This window comes from Callospermophilus lateralis (genome assembly GCF_048772815.1).
Source record: "Callospermophilus lateralis isolate mCalLat2 chromosome 11 unlocalized genomic scaffold, mCalLat2.hap1 SUPER_11_unloc_2, whole genome shotgun sequence".
NCBI lineage: Eukaryota > Metazoa > Chordata > Mammalia > Rodentia > Sciuridae > Callospermophilus > Callospermophilus lateralis.
In genome coordinates, this window is record NW_027510154.1 from 1,988,309 (window position 1) to 2,010,524 (window position 22,216).

At 34.1% G+C, this 22,216-nt stretch overlaps 1 pseudogene; it reads left to right on the top strand.

Annotated features, from left to right (window-relative positions):
* Positions 1 to 1,248: 1,248 nt before the first annotated feature.
* Positions 1,249 to 22,216, top strand: part of LOC143387437 (zinc finger protein 280D-like) — a 94,930-nt pseudogene continuing 73,962 nt past the window's right edge.

A 22,216-nucleotide genomic window follows, 5' to 3' on the forward strand; every position in this document is an offset into this window, starting at 1 on the left:
AACCAAGAAAATATTGAAAATTTTATGCAAGTGTTTGCTTGTAGGAAGACAACCCCAAAATATATTTAAAAGCTTTCCAATATTGACAACAAATATACCCTAAGATGCATACTCAATTATTTATAATTTAAAGTTATCATGGTTCAATGCTCCGTAACCATACAATTATTATAGAAATTTAAAATTAATAAGTAGAAACTACACTAGATTGATAAAAATATATCTTTTGATATTATATACTTTAAAATAATATGTTGATCTTTATGACAGGATGCAGATTATTTTACATGCTTTTCAGTAATGATTTACTTAGAAATTAATAAAGAATAGATTACTTGCCATAAACAAAGATTTGGGGCAAAGATTAAAACCTCTTGTCATGAAAACATTACACCAGCTCTTTAGCTTCCTTGTCTGAAAAAACTTTCCTGTGCATGATATAATTATAAAGAAATTTCAACAATGTAGTGGGCAGACACAGTGTATGAAAAATTAGATGCAAATAAAGTAAAAAATCTGGGTCTAGGTGTAGCCATGCCAACTAATACCAGGTCATAATCCTCCACAAAGGCTCATGTAGAACAGGGTCTAAAACAAAGTTATCAGAATTTGTAGAGTTTGACAGTTATGTAACTTGTGGGGTCCACTTTAAGAAAATCAATATAAAATACAGCCACACAATAAGCACTTTTATAATAAGAAGTATAATCAAAAGTTATAATTAAAATTGACAAATACCATAATAAAATGCATTTAAAGACTATTTTCTAATTTCCTGATAAATAAGTGTATTATATTTTATTTCCATAAATTTCCAGCTTCATACTGTGATCATCAGTGCAAATAAGAAAATAACAGAAAAAGTATGACAACACTATTAAAATGATGTTTGGTATCTTTCAAAATAATCTAGCTTCCTTATTGATTCATTTAAGAATTAATTAACCACATACATATGGAATTTTTGATTATATACTAATATAATAAGTTTAGCAATATAAGTACAAAGTGGCCTGTATATGAAAAGAAGCCATATAATTAAAGAAACAGGGCGAGACCCAACATGGCAGCCGGCGTGGAGGCAGCACTTTCAATGCCTCTGCAGTAACGGGATCAGAGAGACCCATTAATACACCTACATGCGACCTGCTGAGAAACTTCTAGCAAAATTCCGCTGAAAGGAGACCTGCCAGGAATTAGTAAGTCTATTGGAGGGGTCAGTTTGTCCCAGAGAAGTGAATCTCGGCAATGCGGAGCAGGGGCACAGTCCCGCCGCCAGCCGCCGAACTGCCGCTGCCCACACATTGCAGCGAACGTACGAACGGCCGCTGCCTGCCTGGGCCCCCCGTTGGCCCGGCTCTGTGAACCACTCTGGTGGTTCGCTGCTGCAAACGACCAACCCCCCTCCCCGCCGGTTCGGTGGGGGTGGGGGTGGGTCCTCGTTTGCGCGGCACAGAACTCCCTGCTACCGCTCCCACCAGTGCTGACAACTGATGTCTCTTGCACCAGCTTATGGGGGCGTGGCTACCAGAGGGCAAGCAAATTCGCTGGGGGTTCTCAGTCCCAAGCTCTACAAACTTAGGGTTCAAGGGAATGCAAACAGGAAGAGTGTGCCCAGGCGTTCATGAAAAAAGGGCTCACAGGAGCAGCTGACCTGGCGTGTAGCCAGTATTGTGGTGAGCATCACCGGTGAGTGGGGCCTAGTTCAAGGAAAAGTGGGGAAGTGACTAGACACAAGAGAAGGCCCTAGGCACTCAGGATTGGAGACCTGCCCAGTCCTGGAGGAAGAGCTGCTGTGCAGTGACTGGCTCCCGCCTACTGAGAGGAGAAGCTTGGCCCAGTGGGCACAGCTCCACCTACTGGAGGAATAGTGAATCAAACTCTAAGACTGCATTTATTAAAATTTTTGTTTTGATTTGTTTTGTTTTGTTTTGTTGTTGTTGTTGTTTTTTAAATTTTTTTAATTCATTTTATTTTATTTTATTTTTTTAATTTTGATTTTCATTTTTTATTACTATTATTATTTTTTAATTCTTTTTAATTTTCTATTTCTTTTTTCCTTTCTTCTTTTCTTCTATCTTTTTATTTCTTTTCAATTCTCTTACTCCCCCTTCCTTGAATTCTACCTGCTTACTCTCATTCTGTTTTGTGACTTATTTCCTTCCCTTCTAATACCTTTCCTCCCAAGCATCAAATAAATTAATAGGAATAAACAGTAACTCAGCAGTCAAACAGAACAAGAAGCAACATGAGCAGCATGAAAAAGCAAGGAAGAAAAGGAGTACAAACAATGCAGGACAGCCTAAATATTCAGGAGGATATAGAGTCATCAGAAAAATGGTCATATAAAGAACTCAAGGAATACCTTAGGCAGATGGAATGGAACCTTAAAGAGGATACGAGACAGCAAATTCAAGCAGCGAAAGAACACATTGAGAATCAATTACATAAACAGATAAAAAAAGAAGTTAAGCATCTTTATCAGGAGATAGAGATTATAAAAAAGAATCAAACAACAATCTTAGAAATGAAGGAAATTATAAACCAAATTAAAAACTCAAATGAGAGTATCACTAATAGAGTGGAGCAAGTAGAAGCCAGAACGTCAGATAATGAAGATAAAATATATCATCTTGAAAAGAGTCTAGCCAACTCAGATAGGCTGGTTAAAAATCACGAGAGAAACATCCAAGAGATATGTGATAACATAAAAAAAACAAATTTAAGAGTCATTGGGATAGAGGAAGGTACAGAGATTCAAACCAAGGGAATGAATAACCTGCTACATGAAATAATTTCAGAAAACTTTCCAGTAATAAAAAATAAAACAGATATACAAATTGTAGATGCATACAGGACACCAAGCATACAAAATCACAGTAGATCAACGCCAAGACACATTGTTATGAAGATATCCAATATACAGAACAAAGAGAAAATATTAAAAGGTACAAGAGAAAGGTGGCAGATTACATTCAGGGGTAAACCAATAAGGTTAACAACGATTTTTCATCACAGACGCTGAAAGCGAGAAGATCCTGGAACAACGTATTTCAAACACTGAAAGACAATGGATGCCAACCAAGAATTCTGTATCCAGTAAAATTAAGCTTCAGGTGTGACAATGAAATAAAAATCTTTCACAATAAACAAAAGCTAAAAGAATTTGCAGCCAGAAAACCAGCATTGCAAAGCATCTTGAGCAAAACACTACATGAGGAAGAAATGAAAAATAATAACCAAAGCCAATAGTGGAAAGTACCTCAGTAAAGACAGACGGAGGGGGGAAAGCTAATCATGGAGAAATAAACTAAATTAAAAAAAGAGAGATAAATAATCAAACATGGCTGGAAGTACAAACCATATATCAATAGTAACTCTAAACGTTAATGGTTTAAACTCTCCATTAAAGCGATGTAGCCTGGTAACATGGATTAAAAAAAAAAAATCCAACAATATGCTGCCTCCATGAGACACATCTGACTGAAAAAGGTATACACAGGATGAAGGTGAAAGGCTGGGAAAAAATATACCATGCACACGGTCCTCGCAAGCAAGCAGGGGTGGCCATCCTCATATCAAATAAAATCGACTTCAAGACTAAGTTAATCCAAAGGGATAAGGAAGGACATTATATACTGTTAAAAGGAACCATTCACCAACAAGATATAACAATTATCAATATTTATGCACCAAATAATAGTGCTGCAACGTTCATAAAACAAATTCTCCTCAAGTTCAAGAATCAAATAGACCACAACACAATAATTATGGGTGACTTCAACACACCTCTCTCACCATTGGACTGATCCTCCAAACAAAAGTTGAATAAAGAAACTATAGAACTCAATATCACAATCAATATCCTAGACTTAACTGACGTATATTGAATATATCAACCATCATCAAGTGGATATACTTTTTTCTCAGCAGCACATGGATCCTTCTCAAAAATAGACCACATATTATGCCATAGGACAATCCTCAGTAAATATAAAGGGGTGGAGATAATACCATGCATTTTATCTGATCATAAACAAAGCAATAGTAACAAAAACATCATGGTACTGGTACCAAAACAGGCAGGTGGACCAATGGTACAGAATAGAGAACACAGAAACCAATCCACAAAATTACAACTATCTTATATTCGATAAAGGGGCTAAAAGCATGCAATGGAGGAAGGATAGCATCTTCAACAAATGGTGCTGGGAAAACTGGAAATCCATATGCAACAAAATGAAACTGAATCCCCTCCTCTCGCCATGCACAAAAGTTAACTCAAAATGGATCAAGGACCTTGATATCAAATTAGAGACTATGCGTCTGATAGATGAAAAGGTTGGCTCCGATCTACATATTGTGGGGTCAGGCACCAAATTCCTTAATAGGACACCCATAGCACAAGAGTTAATAACAAGAATCAACAAATGGGACTTACTTAAACTAAAAAGTTTTTTCTCAGCAAGAGAAACAATAAGAGAGGTAAATAGGGAACCTACATCATGGGAACAAATTTTTACTCCTCACACTTCAGATAGAGCCCTAATATCCAGAATATACAAAGAACTCAAAAAATTAAACAATAAGAAAACAAATAACCCAATAGAGCCCTAATATCCAGAATATACAAAGAACTCAAAAAATTAAACAATAAGAAAACAAATAACCCAATCAACAAATGGGCCAAAGACCTTAACAGACACTTCTCAGAGGAGGACATACAATCAATCAACAAGTACATGAAAGAATGCTTACCATCTCTAGCAGTCAGAGAAATGCAAATCAAAACCACCCTAAGATACCATCTCACTCCAGTAAGATTGGCAGCCATTATGAAGTCAGACAATAACTAGTGCTGGCGAGGATGTGGGGAAAAGGTTACTCTTGTACATTGCTGGTGGGACTGCAAATTGGTGAGGCCAATATGGAAAGCAGTATGGAGATTCCTGGGAAAGCTGGGAATGGAACCACCATTTGACCCAGCTATTGCCCTTCTCAGACTATTCCCTGAAGACCTCAAAAGAGCGTACTACAGGGATACTGCCACATCGATGTTCATAGCAGCACAATTCACAATAGCTAGACTGTGGAACCAACCCCGATGCCCCTCAATAGATGAATGGATAAAAAAAAATGTGGCATTTATACACAATGGAGTACTACGCAGCACTAAGAAATGACAAAATCATGGAATTTGCAGGGAAATGGATGGCATTAGAGCAGATTATGCTAAGTGAAGCTAGCCAATCCCTAAAAACCAAATGCCAAATGTCTTCTTTGATATAATGAGAGCAACTAAGAACAGAGCAGGGAGGAAGTGCAGGAGAAAAAGATTAACATTAAACAGAGTCATGAAGTGGGAGGGAAAGGGATAGAAAAGGGAAATTGCATGGAAATGGAAGGAGACCCTCATTGTTATACAAAATTACATATAAGAGTTTGTGAGGGGAATGGGAAAAAAATTAAGGAGAGAAATGAATTACAGTAGATGGGGTAGAGAGAGAAGATGGTAGGGGAGGGGACAGGGGATAGTAGAGGATAGGAAAGGTAGCAGAATACAACAGTTACTATTATGGTTTTATGTAAAAATGTGGATGTGTAACCAATGTGATTCTGCAATCTTTGTAATGTTTTGAATAACCAATAAAAAAAAAGAAACATAAAATAAAGAAAGCTTGGGAAGGAAAAAAAAATAAAGTCACATCACCCTCCCCCCCAAAAAAAATAAATAAACAGAGTTGGCTTCTTTAAGATGATGAAACATTAAAAATGAGACAATATACAAAAATTATATGTAGTTACAAGTGTGATGAATTTATGTGTTAGTCAGCTTTTTGTCAATATGCCCAAAATATGTGACAAGAACTATTTAGAGGATGGAGTTTATTTGGAGCTAATGGTTTCAGACTTTCAGTCTAAGGTTGACTGATTCTGTTCTTTTACGACTGAAGTAAGGCAACGTTATGACAGAAGGGTATGGTGGAGGAAATCTTCTCAGCTTATGTCAGCCATGAAGCTGAGAGTATGAGAAGAACCAGTGACAAGAGATAGTATAAGGGCATGTCCCCAGTGACTGACTTTCTCCATGCTGTGTCCCACTTACCTACAGTTTCAAACCAGTAGTCCATTTAAATTGTTAATCCATGAAGTGGGTTAATCAAGTAATGAGGGTGTAGATTTCCTAATCTAATCATTTCACTTCTGAACATTCCTACACTACCCAACCAATAAGCGTGGTGAGAAACATTAAAAGTTCAAACCATAACTATTTATAAAGGAAGAGAATAAGCTATTAGGAGAAAGATTAGCAAGACAGATGATTTAGAATAAAGATTAGAGAATGTTGTGATGAAGGCTTCTCAAATATGTAAATTTTTTTCAATATCAGAAAAAATTGAATTGAAATAAAAATTGAGGGAGACAGAGAAAGGCATTTTTAATGCAAAATATTCCATTGCACAATGAAGAGCTGACATGAATCTCTACATATCAAAGACTATAACTGCAAAATAAAATTTAAAGATTGTAGGAATGACAATAAAGAAGTCTGACACACTGAAAAATTTGAAATTACCACTGAAGACTTAAAAACCAGGTTGATGAATATGTGTAGACTACAATAATGGGAAAATGTTAATGAAGTCTAAAATAGTCATTAGCTACTAGCAAGTCATTGGATGTTTTAATAATTTTCATGAAAATTAAATGTTCATGATTTAAGTGAGAAAGTCTAGATTCATAACTATGCACACCAACTTAGCTATGAAAACATGCATAGATCTATATCAAATGAATATGCAATGTTTTAAGAAAAACATCATTAAATTACTTTGGAAATTTTCTTTGGTTGGAGTTTGGGTAATTGTAAAATTTTTCTTCTCTTTTTTTCTGTTCTATAGTAAATGACATTCATTATCAAATTAAACACCAAACTAACTTTTCTTTTTAACAGAAAGATCATAACTGTTAGCTCCTTTGATAAAGTATGGACATAAGGAAAAAAGATACCAGAGTTCTGTTTACCTGCATGGTAGACTGGTTGTAAAGTGGATCCAATTCTCTATTCCTCTCTTTATTAACATCCTTCACAATCTGTCTTTGAGGCTCTTCCTATTAAGATATACTCTCTCTCCTAAGTTAAAAAATGCACTGGCCTGACAGTTAATTTTAGCAGACAATAAACAGAAGTGAGGGAACATTGTCCCCCTACCACCCATCATGAGTTTTGAAAGTCTTGCATGCTTTTTTTCCTTTTTTTTCCCTGTCCTTGGACCTTGAAAGCCAGCCTGGGCTAGCACATTAGAGGATATAAGAGGTACCTGGAGAAAAGCAGTCAACAGTCAGCCAAACCCACAGATTAGAGAGCAGTCAAGATCAGCCAAGCCAACAATCTGACTCAGCTAACTTAGACAACTTGACAACAGCTCACACAGACTTATTTGTAAACACAAGAAAACAAGAATCACCAGACTTATCCAAAGCTTTGTGAACAATAATGAATTTTTATGTTTTAAAACCATTAAATTTGGGTGTGATGTTTTGCAAAATTAAGTGATGGCTGTTTTAGTCAGTTACTTCATCTCTGTGACTAAAAGATGTAAGCAGAACAATTGTAAAAGAGGAAAAGTTTATTTGAGGGCTCACAGTTTCAGAGGTCTTAGTCCATAGAAGGCCAACTCCATTCTTCTGGGCTCAAGGAGAGGCAGAACATCATGGAAGAATAGTGTGGCAGAGTGAAGCAGCTCATATGGTGATCAGAAAGCTAAGAGAGAGACTGCTCTCCAGATACAAAATACATACCCCATAGCCACGCCCCAAAGGAACCACTTTTCCCAGTCACATTCCACCTGCCTCCAGTCATCACTCAGTTAATCCCATCAGGGATTAATTAACTGATTAGGTTAAGGCTATAAGCGAATCATTTCTCCTCCAGACCTTCTTGTGTTGTGTCACACATGATCATTTGAGGGACATCTCACATTCCAATCATAAGAGTGGTAAATGATAGCCGAGGTAGAAATTTACACTTCACAGAGAAGGCTCTCCTAAAATTGGTATTTATAGTTCAGGGAAAACATGAAATATATGACATTTGACTTTGTGACTGGCCGGGGTGGGATAAAAAAAAAAAAAAAAGTTGTAAACTGTTAATAAAGGCTAGAAGTGTCGTAAGGAAACTAATAATTGGGGCCTGGAAAAGTGATGATGCATGTTATGTCATCACCAAATAATTGACAAAACTGTTGCTGCAGAACTTCAGAAGATGGGAAATTTATCTAATGAACTTTTTGGATTTGCCTAAGGAGATCTCGAGGCAGATCATTGAAAGCATCAGCTGGATTTTCTAATTATGTAGAGTATGGCAAGAAATTTATGAACTACAGGAAAAGCTGTCCAGTTTCTAAGCAGAATTTAGAGGGTATATGAGAGGGCCAGAGTTATGGGCTATAGAATAAAATAGTTTCTTTCCTTCATTCCCTTTAGTCAAGAAAAGATTATCAAAGTAAGAACAGCCTGGGGCATAGATTAAAAAAAAATCAATGTGGATTAAGACTTTTTGTAAAAAACCTCTGGAAGAATTACAAAAGAGCTTATCTGCCCCTTATAGGTAGACAGAGGGGCTGTTAGCAATAAAGAGGGTCTCCCATAGATATATGTTCCATATGAGTATGCACAAAGGATTATTTGTTTTTTTGAGTGGAGTGGATGCAAATCAAATGAGTTGAAAGTCCACACAAGTTTTTAAGAGAATGCATAGACAATAGTGTCATTATCTTGGCCTGAAAGATGGTGAGATTGTTTAAAATGCCAAAAGCCTTCAGAGTCCCCTTCTTCCATGAATGGTCATCTACGGAGAAAAATGTTAAGAGGGTATAATTTCTCCCAACCTCTTCAAGGTGGAGGAGGAAAGAGATGGAAAAGCCACAAGTTCTTGAGAGGGAGGAATTGTGGAAAATAATGAACAGGTAGCCTGACCCAGGGAGGAGAATGGAGGTCGAATCTGGGAACATTCTCTTTTCACAGAATCAGAGCTTCTGGAAATATTTGCCCAGTTAGATTGCAGGATTCTTAATGTCCAGAGAAGTCTCCCATCTTAGTCCTTTTGAATGAAGGTTCTGGGAATTAAAATTTCCTGCCTTGTCTCTCCATGGTATTCTGGGTAATGATGTTGGAATGCGAATAACTTGTCCATTTAGTTCATAAGTCTCTGAGTCAAAATGTGCTTCATCTGAAGACTTGTCTCCAGATGTGTTGATTATAGAGTGCTGGACTTTAAGGGCAATACAATAATTGGAAAATAATTTGGATGCCATGTAAGGAAGTGAGACAATTTGTCTGTGAGAGTGGTACAAAATTGGGGTCAGAAGACGGGATGGTGGTAGGTTGATTGGAAACATAGCCTCTAATTCTTCACCGCTCACTGAAGCCATATTTGAGCTCCTCTCATCAGAAGGTCAGTTTCATCATTGCTTGAATGTTGTTAGACCTTGTGACTTGATTTTATAAGTGAAATACTGCTTAAATCATTATTAGCAGATCCTTAGCATGGTCTTAAAGAGGTTTTGTACACTTCTACCTTACCACCCTCTCTCAGATCTCTATCTCAGTGGAAGACTATCTGGGCTAGCTTGCTAGATATATATCACAGAAGTGCTAGAGCAGCAAAGACCTAGCTACTACGATACATTTATCAGCCAAAATTTGAAGAATGATCTACCGAATTTATAACTGATAGTAGGTCTGTGAGTGAGCCTGGCACAAGTCAGGAGAACTGCCAGTTGTCTTAGCATGCGAGGGATGCTGTAATAAAATACCATAGACTCAGTGTCTTATAAACAACAGAAATTTTTCTCAGTTCTGTAGCTTGTAAAGTCTAAGATCATGGTACCAGAAGTGTCTGGTGAAGGCCCACTTCCATGTTCATAGTGTCTCCACTCAGGTGGTGAAAGGGGCAGGCAGCACTCTGGAAACTTATAAATTCACTAATTCCATCAATGAAAAAACTACCTTCACAACCTAAACTCTTGCCAAAGGCCCCATCTTCTAATTCTATAATATTTGGGGGGAAGGATTTCAACATACTGATTTGCGGGGTAGAGCATCAATATCTAATTTATAGCACCAGCTCATTCATAGATACATCTATGAATAGTAATTTGGGGTGATTTTATAAATAGCATTATAGATGCTATTTATAAATAGATAATAGCTGTTACAAACTACTGTAGTAATTCTTAGTGATCAATTTAAAACAAGTATTGCAAATTTCAAGTTAATTTCTTCATTAAAAGAGGAGATGAAAATTAAAAAAGAGAATTACTCTTCTCTGATTAGAAAATCACAAATAGTGGGATTTCCTTTGTCACCGTACCAATGCAGGTGACATTGATTCTTCTTTCTATTCTGAATTCTGTCTAGTTGCTTGGTAGTGAGGAGAATAGAAAGGAGCTGGACACCTCTGCGGGATTGCATTGGTAGCCAAGCAAGAAAGACACTAAGATAGCAGATAGCTGTCACTGTGATGCAAGCTATAGGGACTTTAATACCAAAATCTGACAATCTGTTTACAAGGCCAGCAACTGGTGACAGGTGAGAGTCATATTTTCACTCTTTTTTTTTTAATAGGAAAGAATAGAAGAATCAAGAGAAGAGAGTTAAGGCAATTTCCCCAAAGAGGAATATTCATAGCTGTTATATGAAAAACAGTGTTCAGGTAAGTTTGGAAAACATTGGGCCAAACAAGTGAAACACTTTTATTTCTTTTATCTAAAGAACTTCCAGAACTCTACTATTTGTACTATGAATCCCCAAAAGGAACATGTAGTATGCAATATTCTTCAAGTTTATTTGACCCGAAGACTTTTTATTTTAAGAGCATTTTGCAGCATTATATTTTCACCAAGCACACTTTGAGGAATGCTGAGTTCATGGTTTCTAAAGTATGTAATTTTGATTTCTAATTTTCAAGTTTAAATTTTTTTCTATAAAGAAAACCTTTTTAGCATTATGTTGTAGCATTCACATTTACATGGTTTTAAAAAAGTAAAAAAAAAAGTATTTTAACCTAGTGAAAAATAACAGTATTACTTTATATATTAAAATATGTTTTTTGTTCAACTCTTCTATAACATGATGTCACATCTTTTAATACCTGCCTTTAATTATAGGTTGAATATAATGGTAATAACTTGTATGAACATTCACATGTTGAAAAATTACCATGTGTCAAGTCCTGTACCAATTACATGTCATCATAATTGTTCATCAGAAAAACTCTATGATTTTAGTACTGATGTACTCTTTTTTTTAAATTTTTTTTTTAGTTGTAGGTGGACACAGTACCTTATTATTTTATTTATGTGGTGCTAAGAACTAACTCAGGACCTCACACATATGAGACAAGTGCTCTATCGCTGAGCCCCAGCCCCAGCCTCAGCCCAGTAATGCTGTACTCTTAAAAACTTTAGTTATATATTACTATAGTACACGTGGTATACATGCTATGCTACATGACATACTACTATACATAACTACTATAGTAGTTATGCTGTTTAAAAATTATGAAGTTGAACTTAAAGAAGTATGGCCAACTCATGAATCGACTTATTTAAAAGTGACAAGACTGAGATACACCTGTAGTTCTATAAGATGTTAGCACCTCTTCACTCAGTGAATGCACAGACTTTACCAGTAGACACACTGTTAGTATTTAGAGGAGCAAAGCTCTGAATTACATTTTCTATTAAACATATATCAAAGAATAAAAACATCTTAGAGCAAGTAAGTGAATGGGTTATTGAACCTGTTGAAGAAAAGCATATCTAAAGACATTTCAAAAGATACTGAGATTAGAAGCTGATATTAACAGATATGAAAGATCTGTTTTGACTTCACTGTAATGAGTTATTTTTCCCAATTCAATGTCTTTGTTAGTGACTTTTTTTACAATTAGAAATTCAAGTTTTGGTTCTAAAATCATATGTTAAATAGACTGTAATAGTAAATTACCAAAAAATTATTATTGTGAGTAAACTTTGGGCACAGAAACAAGGAAGCATTTGCGAAGAAAGAAAATGGGAGTTGTGCATAAAATATTTCAGATGTGAGCACTAGTAGAGGTCCTCATAGTTCATGATCAAGTAGTAACATTTTTAATACATAATCAAGTAGTAACATTTTTAAACAGCTTCATAGACATAATTTTGGTATATAACAAACTGCACACATTTATAGTGCACAATTTGGTAAGTTTTGACATTTGTATTCACTCATAAAATTGTCATCCTGCCACCTCTCCCCAAACCCCAAGTACTGGGCAACCACTGATTAATTGTCAATGTGGATTATTTTACATACTCTAGAATTTTATATAAGTATAACTGTATAGTATATAACCTTTCTTTTTTCACTCAGAACAATCATTATGAAAACTTAATCTATAATTCACATTTATTATCCATAAAATTTAATTGCTATGTAGCATTCCATTGCATGAGGAAGTATTTTAGTTTATCTTTTCATCTATTGATGGACATATAGGTTGTTGTCCATATTTGACTATTACAGCAAACATGAGATGAAAATAAGTGTCTTTCATTGAAATATATTTTTTTTTGCTTTCTTTTATTAGAACTGTAATGGTAACTTAATATGGTAGATGCATGTTTCACATTTCAAGAAACTGTAAACTGTTTTCCAAAGTGGCTTTATCATTTTACATTCCCATCAGCAGTGTATAAGAGTTTGCCTTCCTCCAAATCCTTGCCAATACTTGATAAGGTCTAGGTTTTAATTTTCATCATTCTTGGAAAATCTCTGTTGTGTAATCTCATTGCAGCTCTAATTTGCATTTGGACTAAAAATGTTGAACATCTTTTCATGTACTTATTTGTCATATATATATTTTCCTTTCTTGAACTGTCTCTTCAGATCTTTGTCCATTGTTTTGATTGGGTTATTTATTTTCTTATTATATTTTAATAGCTTCCTATATATTCAGAAAAGCAGTACTTACTAGATATATAATTTACAAATATTTTCTTACTGTATATTTAGAAGTATCATCCCAAATTCACAGTGTATTTTCATCCTGATAATAGACTTTTGTTATTTTCTTTTTCATTTTTTTTGAGTAAAAGATATTTTCATTTTAATAGTCTAATATTTCAGTTTGTTCTTTCATAAATTATGTTTTTGGTATTCTAAGGCATTTTTGCCTAATCTATGATATAAAAATGCTCTAGTGTGATTTCTTCTGACAGTTTTATAATTTAAGATTTACATTTAGGCATATGTTCTATTTCAGGTTAACTTTTTCATATAATATTTGGGATGGCTGAAAGCTTATTTTTGTGGTTTATTTTTTTAGCACCGATTTTTGAAAGGTTTCCATGTTTCCCTTAATTTTTTTTTGTCAAAAAATAGCTGACTATTTGCAGGTATGTCTTTGATTCTGTATTCCATTCCATTCATCTCTTTATCTGTATTTATGCCAATATTATGCTGTCTTTGTTCCTGTGTCTTTATAATGGTTTTTGAAAAAAGAGTTTTTCTCCACATTTGTTCATTTTCAAAGTTGTTTGGCTCTTCTAGATTTTTTTCATTTGCACATAGAATTTATAATCAGTTTGTCAATTTTCATAAAAATCTTTGGAGATTTGGTGTATGATTATGTAGAATCTGGGGAACAATTGAGGGATGATTATCAACTTAAAAATATTGAGTCTTTGAATCCATTATCACGGCATCTCTTTCAATTGATTTAGATCTTTTTAATTTCTCTTGGTCATTTTGTAGCTTCAGAGATGAGGACTTTCACATGTTTTTCTACATATTTCGAAGTATTTTTTTCCTGAAATTGCAGCTTCTCAGTGTCTTTTTCAAACATAGAAACAAAATTATTTTTGTTTGTTAGTATTTTGTTCTGAAATCTTACTAAGTTCACATTTTAATTCTAGTGGCTTTAATATAGATTCCATTGAATTTTCCACGAACACAACCATGCAATTTGAGAAGGAAGATAATTTTAATTCTTCCTTTCCAATCTAGATGACCTTTTTCTCTTTCTTTCAATTTTACTGGATAGAACCTTCAGCACCACATGGAATTAAAGTGAGGAGTGTGGGTATTCTTGTCTCTATTCCAATCTTAGAAAGAAAACATTCAATCTTCCACTATTAAGTGTGATGTTAGCTTTTGTATTAATCCAAAAGTCTAAATTTTGTCTTTTTTTTAAAGATTGTTTTCATGAGCTAAAGAATTCTATGTTCACAGTTTTTTTTTTCTTTGTACCAGGGATTGAACCCAGGGGCGCTCAATCATCGAGCCACATCCTCAGCCCTATTTTGTATTTTACTTGTACATAGGATCTCACTGAGTTGCTTAGCACCACACGAGTCTGACTTTGTTTGAACTCAGGATTCTCTTGCCGCAGTCTCCCAAGCCGCTGCCAATATGGGTGTGCGCCACCTTGCTGGCTCTTGTAAAAGTGTCAACACATTTCTGTTAAGTGGTTACCTGGAAAGGCAAGGCTTAGTTATAAGGTATACATAAGGTCATTTTTGACAAAGTTTACCAATTTTCTCTTTCAACAGCTGATTATATCAAGCAGTTCAGGTCCTCCCTTATATTTTCTTCTGCCTTTCTTTGATATATTCCATTTTGGTGGGTACCTGTTGACATTTAAAAAAAAAAAACAATTACTTCTTCCTTTCCAAAGAAATTACTTTTCATTTTTTACAGATTGTTTTTTACTTGGCATTGTCTTGCAGTCAATTGTATTGGCCTGCATTGGATCTTGCTGTCTGGTGCATTGGTAGGATTTTTTTGACCCTTAGGCTTGGTGTGACCCGCTTCTGTAAAATGTTTTATAGCATTTACATTTCCAGGCCTCCTTTTCTCATCAGACTTCAGTTAACTGTTCATATTTCATTATTATATATCATAGGTGTCACATGCTATTAATCTTTATTTGGACAAAAGGTCACCCTCTCTAGTTTACTAACTGTTAATATCACAAATGCATTCATTATTTATAAAATGATCTTTCTGTATCTATTGAAATCATAGGACCCTTGACATTTTTGGGGGGGAAAAATGATGTAAATTAAAGTGAGTATTTTATGAATTCTAAATATTTTTTTTTCAACTCTGTTAATTAAGACACTTTCTTAAATGACTTTATCCATGTCTTTATACTCTAACTTCTTTTGCTAATATTTTGTGAATGGCTATTAAGTCTATGTTCAAGAGAGCAATATTTATGTATTATTTTCTTTTTAAAAAATATACTTATTTGTTACTGTGATCAAGGTTATGTGGCCCAATAAAATAATTGATCTATGGACGCTCTTTTTTCATTATCTGTATAATTTTGCACACAATTAGTTCATTACTTTCATAAATATTTGGAAAAATCTAAGGAAACCATTTGGGCTTAAATTTAGGGATTATTTCTGTAGAATATTTTATAGTTTATTTTATTTTTTAACAGACATCAGATTTATAGATTGTTTGTTGCTTTTTTGTTTTTTACATTGTATTTTTCAAAAATTATCAGTTTCACAAAAGCTGTCAAATGCATTGGCATAAAATTATTTCTGATAGCCTTTACCTTTTGAATGTTTGTACCTACTTTTTCCAGAATAATAAAAGAGACTATCAGTATTAACTATGACATTACATCATTAAAAAATCATGTTTTGAAAACAAAACTTTGAAATGTTCATAACATACTTTTTAAGTGATTAGTATTTAACAATCATTACTAATGAGTTAATTTGCATATAGAGAGGAAGAAGAAAATAAAGGAAGGCTTACACATGCAGAATGTACTCAAATCCTGACCAAGTTATCCCAGAATATTGACTATAAACCTGTCATTTTGTTTTTAAAAGATTTTTTCACTAAAATTTACATGGATAAGATGAATATATATTGCTTTCATAATGAAAACAATGTTGCAAATGGAAACAGGAGGCTGTGCATTTTTCAAGATCAGTCTCATATTAATTTACTTTTCTAAAGCACATTCATAATTATCTTCACAAATGCAAAAACTGTGTTTTTAAAGGCCTTCTGAAGGTGTGTTTGGGCTTTTATTTCAATGTTTTTTTTTCAGAAGAATACAGAAATACTTCTCTAAATCCTTGTTAACTTTTTCTCTAACATTTATTTTTATTAGAAAAATATTTAAGAACACGTATTTACAGTGAGATGACAAATATATGTTGGTGTTTCTCACAATTGTAATGTGTTTTTATAAACAAAATGGATCTTGTTGGGAAAGTCTAAGGAAAAACACCAATAGATCCTCCTTGTGAAATATCCCTTGGTAGACAGATGTGATGTCACAATCAGTTTCAGCAATGGGCTCCAGAGTGTGCATTTGACATGCAAGAGAAGGACTATGTACAATTCTGAGTCTAATTCATTCCACTGAAATTATATCCATGTGCTATAAAGATATCGCTAAGACAACCCTAAGTCTTGTTATACACCCTCAGGTTTCACAGCACTCAAAACGTGTTTTAATTAAAGTTATGGGATTATTTTAGTAAAATTGCAGATATTGATGTTCACAGAGGGAAATATTATGGGCAAAGTATATAAGAACAAGGTCAAGCTTCTAAAAGCTGTCTCCCAGTGAATTTATGGATGACAGACAGTTCTTCAGCAAGAACACATGACAGGTGTAAAATGTCCATAAGAAAAGTTCATTAAAGAATCAGTTCTAAAGTGAGTGCTGGGCTAGTGTTGTAGGTACTCACTATCATGTGGTCAACCTAAAGAGCAGAATGGACTACTGCCCTAAAATTGGATTGGATATAGAAAATAATGACGCCAAACACACACACACACACACACACACACACACACACACACACACACACAGGGGGTGGGTGTATATAAGGAGATTTATACTGACATAAGAGTTTTTCTGGGGAGGACAGGAGGGTGGCACCCTAGCAGTTCCTAGAAAGGAGAAAAGTCTTGGGGTTCTTATGATGGTTTGGGATGAGTCTGGGGTAAGGGTTGCATTATTCAAACCTTTGCCATGCTAAAAGTGAAAGGAAAATCCATGCTTTCTTATTGTCTTTTCCCAAATGTGGTACAGAAGGAGAAGGGGGAAGGAAATGCTTAAAAACTGTCCTGGCAAATACAGACATACAGAGTCAGAATACATCCAACATCCTGACTAACACATACCACAATTCCAGACTCCTAGAGTGAAAATAAATGATCAGCATGAACCATACGTTTAGCCCAGTAAACCATTCTTATCATTGAGGAAAGTTTTATAGTCCTATAACAAACCGTTTGCCCATGAAATCCCCAGGCAAAATTAGCCAAGGGCCAGCTTGAGCAGCTAGCCTTCCTAAGAATGCAGTCTCAGACTTGCAAAGTTAATTCTTTTCTTCACATGAGAACACTGAAGTTCATGGGGATTACCTGGACACATTGAGATCATAGGTTTTGTGATAAAATTGTAATCGGATTTGTTTCCCAGTTGTGTGCTTCTTCTGAAACATGCAGCTATCAGTTCACACTCATGTGGGAATAATGAAATGTAGAGAAGACAAAAAATAGGCAATTCTTAATGTGATAAACACAATAATTTCTTTATTTACATTCTGGGATATATCTCTATCAGCAATATTGCTGTTTTGAACACCTTGCTTCCATCTTTGTAATTATACAGTATAACTATTCTGTCAAATAATGAGCTGCTCTTACAGGAAGTAGAACTCCTTTATTGCCAAAGCATAATGTCTTTGTTAGCAAGCAAGCAATGAGGGTGTGCAATAGATTTTGCCCTGTGTCTCTATCTATTCTGAGAGGTATTTGTAGTTATTTTCATGTACGATCTCATTTTTGTTCATGTTCTCTGACCAAAGAGCTCTCCTCTCTATACATGTAAATATACATACTAATATTATATATACTTATATTTATATATAATATATCCATACAATATTATTTTCCATATTTAGTGTGCTTTGGTGATAATGAATGTTTTAAAGCAAACAAGTATAACATGAAAATAGTTTAGTTGGGCTGGGGATGTGGCTCAAGCGGTAGCGCGCTCGCCTGGCATGCCTGTGGCCTGGGTTTGATCCTCAGCACCACATACAAAAACAAAGATGTTGTGTCCACCCATAACTGAAAAATAAATGTGAAAATTCTCTCTCTCTCTCTCTCTCTCTCTTTAAAAAACTAGTTTAGTTAACTTGCATCTGTGTGTTCTCCCATATGCTTCCAAACTGTTACTACCTTTCTATTTAAATATTATAATCTTAAAATTCAATTAACTTTTGATATTTAAAAGTCAAATTATTTTTTGGAATATAGTTACAATTCTTAGAATGACTAGAAGCTTGAAAATGTATGCAAGGTATGGCACATTTATTAAAGTGATTACACTTTGACTACTTAGCCACAAATTTTATACCTCCTGGCTAAGGAGTAAAATTGAAACAGCAAACATGCTATAATACAATTTACAATATAATTACTTGTCCGTAGCATTATGTATTTCAAGTAACTCTACTATTAAAACATTTACAATTTACGTAATGAGACAAATAATTTAATGAGGCTGAGATAGAAGAGTTTTTCCTACATGCAGTAAAATTCTATTCCTATTTAGACATTATGGCCAGTTTTTAATAGCAGGGATTAGTTTGAACACAATATACCTGAATGAGATGATGAATCCAAAGGAGATAGAAAAGTGTATTTTTAGTATTAAAGCATTATCCATTCCCCACTATTCTGAAAGATTGTCAACAAGATGATAAAATAAAAAGCTTTATTGTTTCACTATTTGAACTTTATGTATTTTGTATTAACCATTAAGTAATATTATATTTATTTTTTAAATAATGCACATCTCATAAAAGTGCTTTTGTTTTAAATGTGTAAGTTTTCAAGAATTTGGAAACAATTTTTTAAATAATTTCAATTGTTTGCTTAATGTTAATGTTGCAAGATGTCAACTCATTCTGGGCTATTTTCATTTTAAGAATCAGAAGAGTATAGGAACATTGGAAAGCAGAGTATTTAGTTTCAGCAGAAACCTCTTCTAGTAGAGCAGAAGACGTTCTTAAAGAAAATATTTCAAAGAGGAGATTAGATTAACCCCTGAAAGCTAGTTTCAGTAAGAGACTCTACATTTTGAATGCAAAGAATCCTCACTACAGTCCAGTGCATGGATAGGCACACACATATAATTATGAGGTTCAATAGGGTGGAACTGCTATGTATATCTTCAAAACTTAAGCAAACAGGTTATGTTAAAACATCTAGTTCATTGCCTAGTAAACACTATACTTTAGTGTAACCTCAAGAAGAATTAACCATAAAATGGATTTTTTAGGACTATGGAGCTATGATAGAAAGAGGCAGAATGTACATGCTCACAGGAGAATAGCATACCTTTTCTTAAAAAAAATATTTCAAGTATTGGATATATAACATTTTATAAGATTCTGAAGTCCTTGTAAGGAAGGATAAGGAATAAAGTGAACAGTTGTTTCAAATTTATATAATCATTATTGTACCTTGATATAGCTATACTGTATCTCCATGGACAAATGTCTAGTGGCTGTCAATTTAGAGTGATCCTCTCTACTCCCTTCTTGGTGCAGCTATGCTTGATTATAGGATTATTCTGGGATTGGGTAGAACTCAAAATATATTTTTATCACCCCTGGTTTATTAGAATTATTTATATAAAATTTTAAATTAAAAATCTCACAAGTAAGAAACAAATTACAAGTTTAGTTTATCATTCGATTTTCTATATTCTTGAGACATACATGATATTTTGTACTTTTTTCCATATTCTTACCCAAGCACATATTTTATCTGCTAAGGTATCACAAATATTTGGTACCTATAAACTATGACTTGTAGACCAGGTTCATCTTATGGCCCAGGTGTTATTCATGATCTAGCAAGTACTTTCACATTTATTAAAGGATTATTCAAAAAATGAGAAAAAAGAGAAAGAGGAAGAAATAGAAGAAGGGGGAGAAGGAGCATCAACAGAGATTATACATAGACCACAAAACTATAATGTTTATTTCTTGATTTTCACGAAATAAAGTGTTCATCTTTGATCCAGAGTAGTGCCTTTAATACATTTTTCAGCAGTGATGGGGATATTCTCTATGATTGATATCTAGATTATACCCATTTCCATGTGAATAATTAATGAACACATTAGTTCAACATGAGGAACTAATGAACACAAATATGCTGGTATTAATGAAGAACTGAATGTTCAGTGTTGCTCCATTTTCAATAATTCACACTTAACTGTAAACACCACTATGACTAGAGGCTATCACATTGTACAACACAGAAGAATGTAGGCTACTAGATATTAGAATCCATTCAACACTTTTAAAGCAGTTGTTAAAATTTTAAAGTACATATGAATTGTCTGGGATCTTGGTAAAATAAGGATTTCATAGATCTGGGATGAGATTTCAAAGTCTGTATTTTTTAGAAGTTGCATTCAATGTTGCTGATGCTGAGGTTCAGATTATCCTTGGAGGGCAAAGGCAGAATAGGAGTAAGAAGCTAAAGTGTGCTACTGCACAGTAGTGGTGACTACAGATAATTATAATGCACTGTGTGCTCTGAAAAGCTAGAAGAAAGAGCTTGGAAAATTTTCACAATAAAGAAATGACACATGTTTGAAAAGATAGCTGTGATTAATCTGATTTAAACATTATGTAGTACATACGTATATAACAATATAACAAAGTATTCTACAAATATGTCCAATTTTTATGTTTTTATCCCTTAAAATAATTTTAATACAAATCCTGAATAAAAAAATTTTAAAATGTTATTTTCAAGAATTCTAAGCAAGGGTATGAAACATGATGATTTTAGGTGATTTAAAAATATATATATATATATATATATATATATAATGTTAATACACATACACATGCACACACCCACATATATTATACAAACATACATAAATAAGCTCTCAGAATTGTCTTACTACAGACTGTCAAGCCACTTTCTCCCTAAAGTTAATAAATTGAAATTTAGACAGGGCACAAACAGTGATTTTTTTATGTGTGTATAAATATGTGCCACTGAAGACACTGTATATGTTCACGAGGTGAGTGCTAGTAGAATCAATAGTCATGATAGATGGTGTCATGTGCCATAAGTTCTTAAACAAATGGTACTTAATGTAAGCTGCCTTTTTAGGGACTGTGAATATTTAAAATAATGAATTCTTACATGAGAACTGATCATTGAGCATGGAGTCTAGAGCCAAATTGCCTGGATTCAAACCCAGGCACTGCCATCCACGAACTTCTTCATTTTGATTATGTCACTTAACCTCCCTATGACCGCAGCACTGTCACTAGAGGAGAAATTGCAATGTGTATTTGCATTAGGTTTTTATGGGAGTTACACGAATTAATCATAGGTAAAGTGTGAATACTTGTGCCAGACAACATTTGCTGCATGGTAATAAATACTGCTGTTCTCTAAGTATAAAAAAAAAATCCAAAATAAAAAGAGCAAGGGCCATGTAAATTTGAGAATCAACCTTTAGTAACATAAGCAATGTATATTATCTGTGGTCAAAATACGTTAATGAGATACAAATTATTATTACATAGTGTAACGTACAATTTAATTAGATAAAAAATTAGAATTTTATTTTAACTCATGAAAAAATGACTCAAGAGTAATGATTGTAAAAGTTAAAGTTATCTTTTTTTTCCAACTCTATGATAGTCAGTTTTACAGATGACAAGATTAAGATTGTAAATGTAGGTATTTACAATTCACCTACTGTGCTTAGAATGATATTGAATATTGTTACACTCTTAGAAACAGGAACCATAAGTGCATCAAAAATATTTTATTTTGAACTTGGAAACTCAAAGTTGCACATTGTATTGTGTAGACAGTTACAAACAGTAATGAGGGAAACCATTTTTCACAGCAAGTCTTCCTTTTTCTTCCTCCCCTTCCTTTCTCTCTCTCTCTTCTTTCTCTCTCTCTCTCTCTCTCTCTCTCTCTCTCTCTCTCTCTCTCTCTTTCTCTCCCTTCCCTTCCCCCCAACTTCTTCCACTAGAAATTATTTTTAAAGACAAATTTAGAAGAAAATAAAGGTAGACAACATTGCCAATGCATGTGTATCAAGACATTAAGGAAGAATAATATT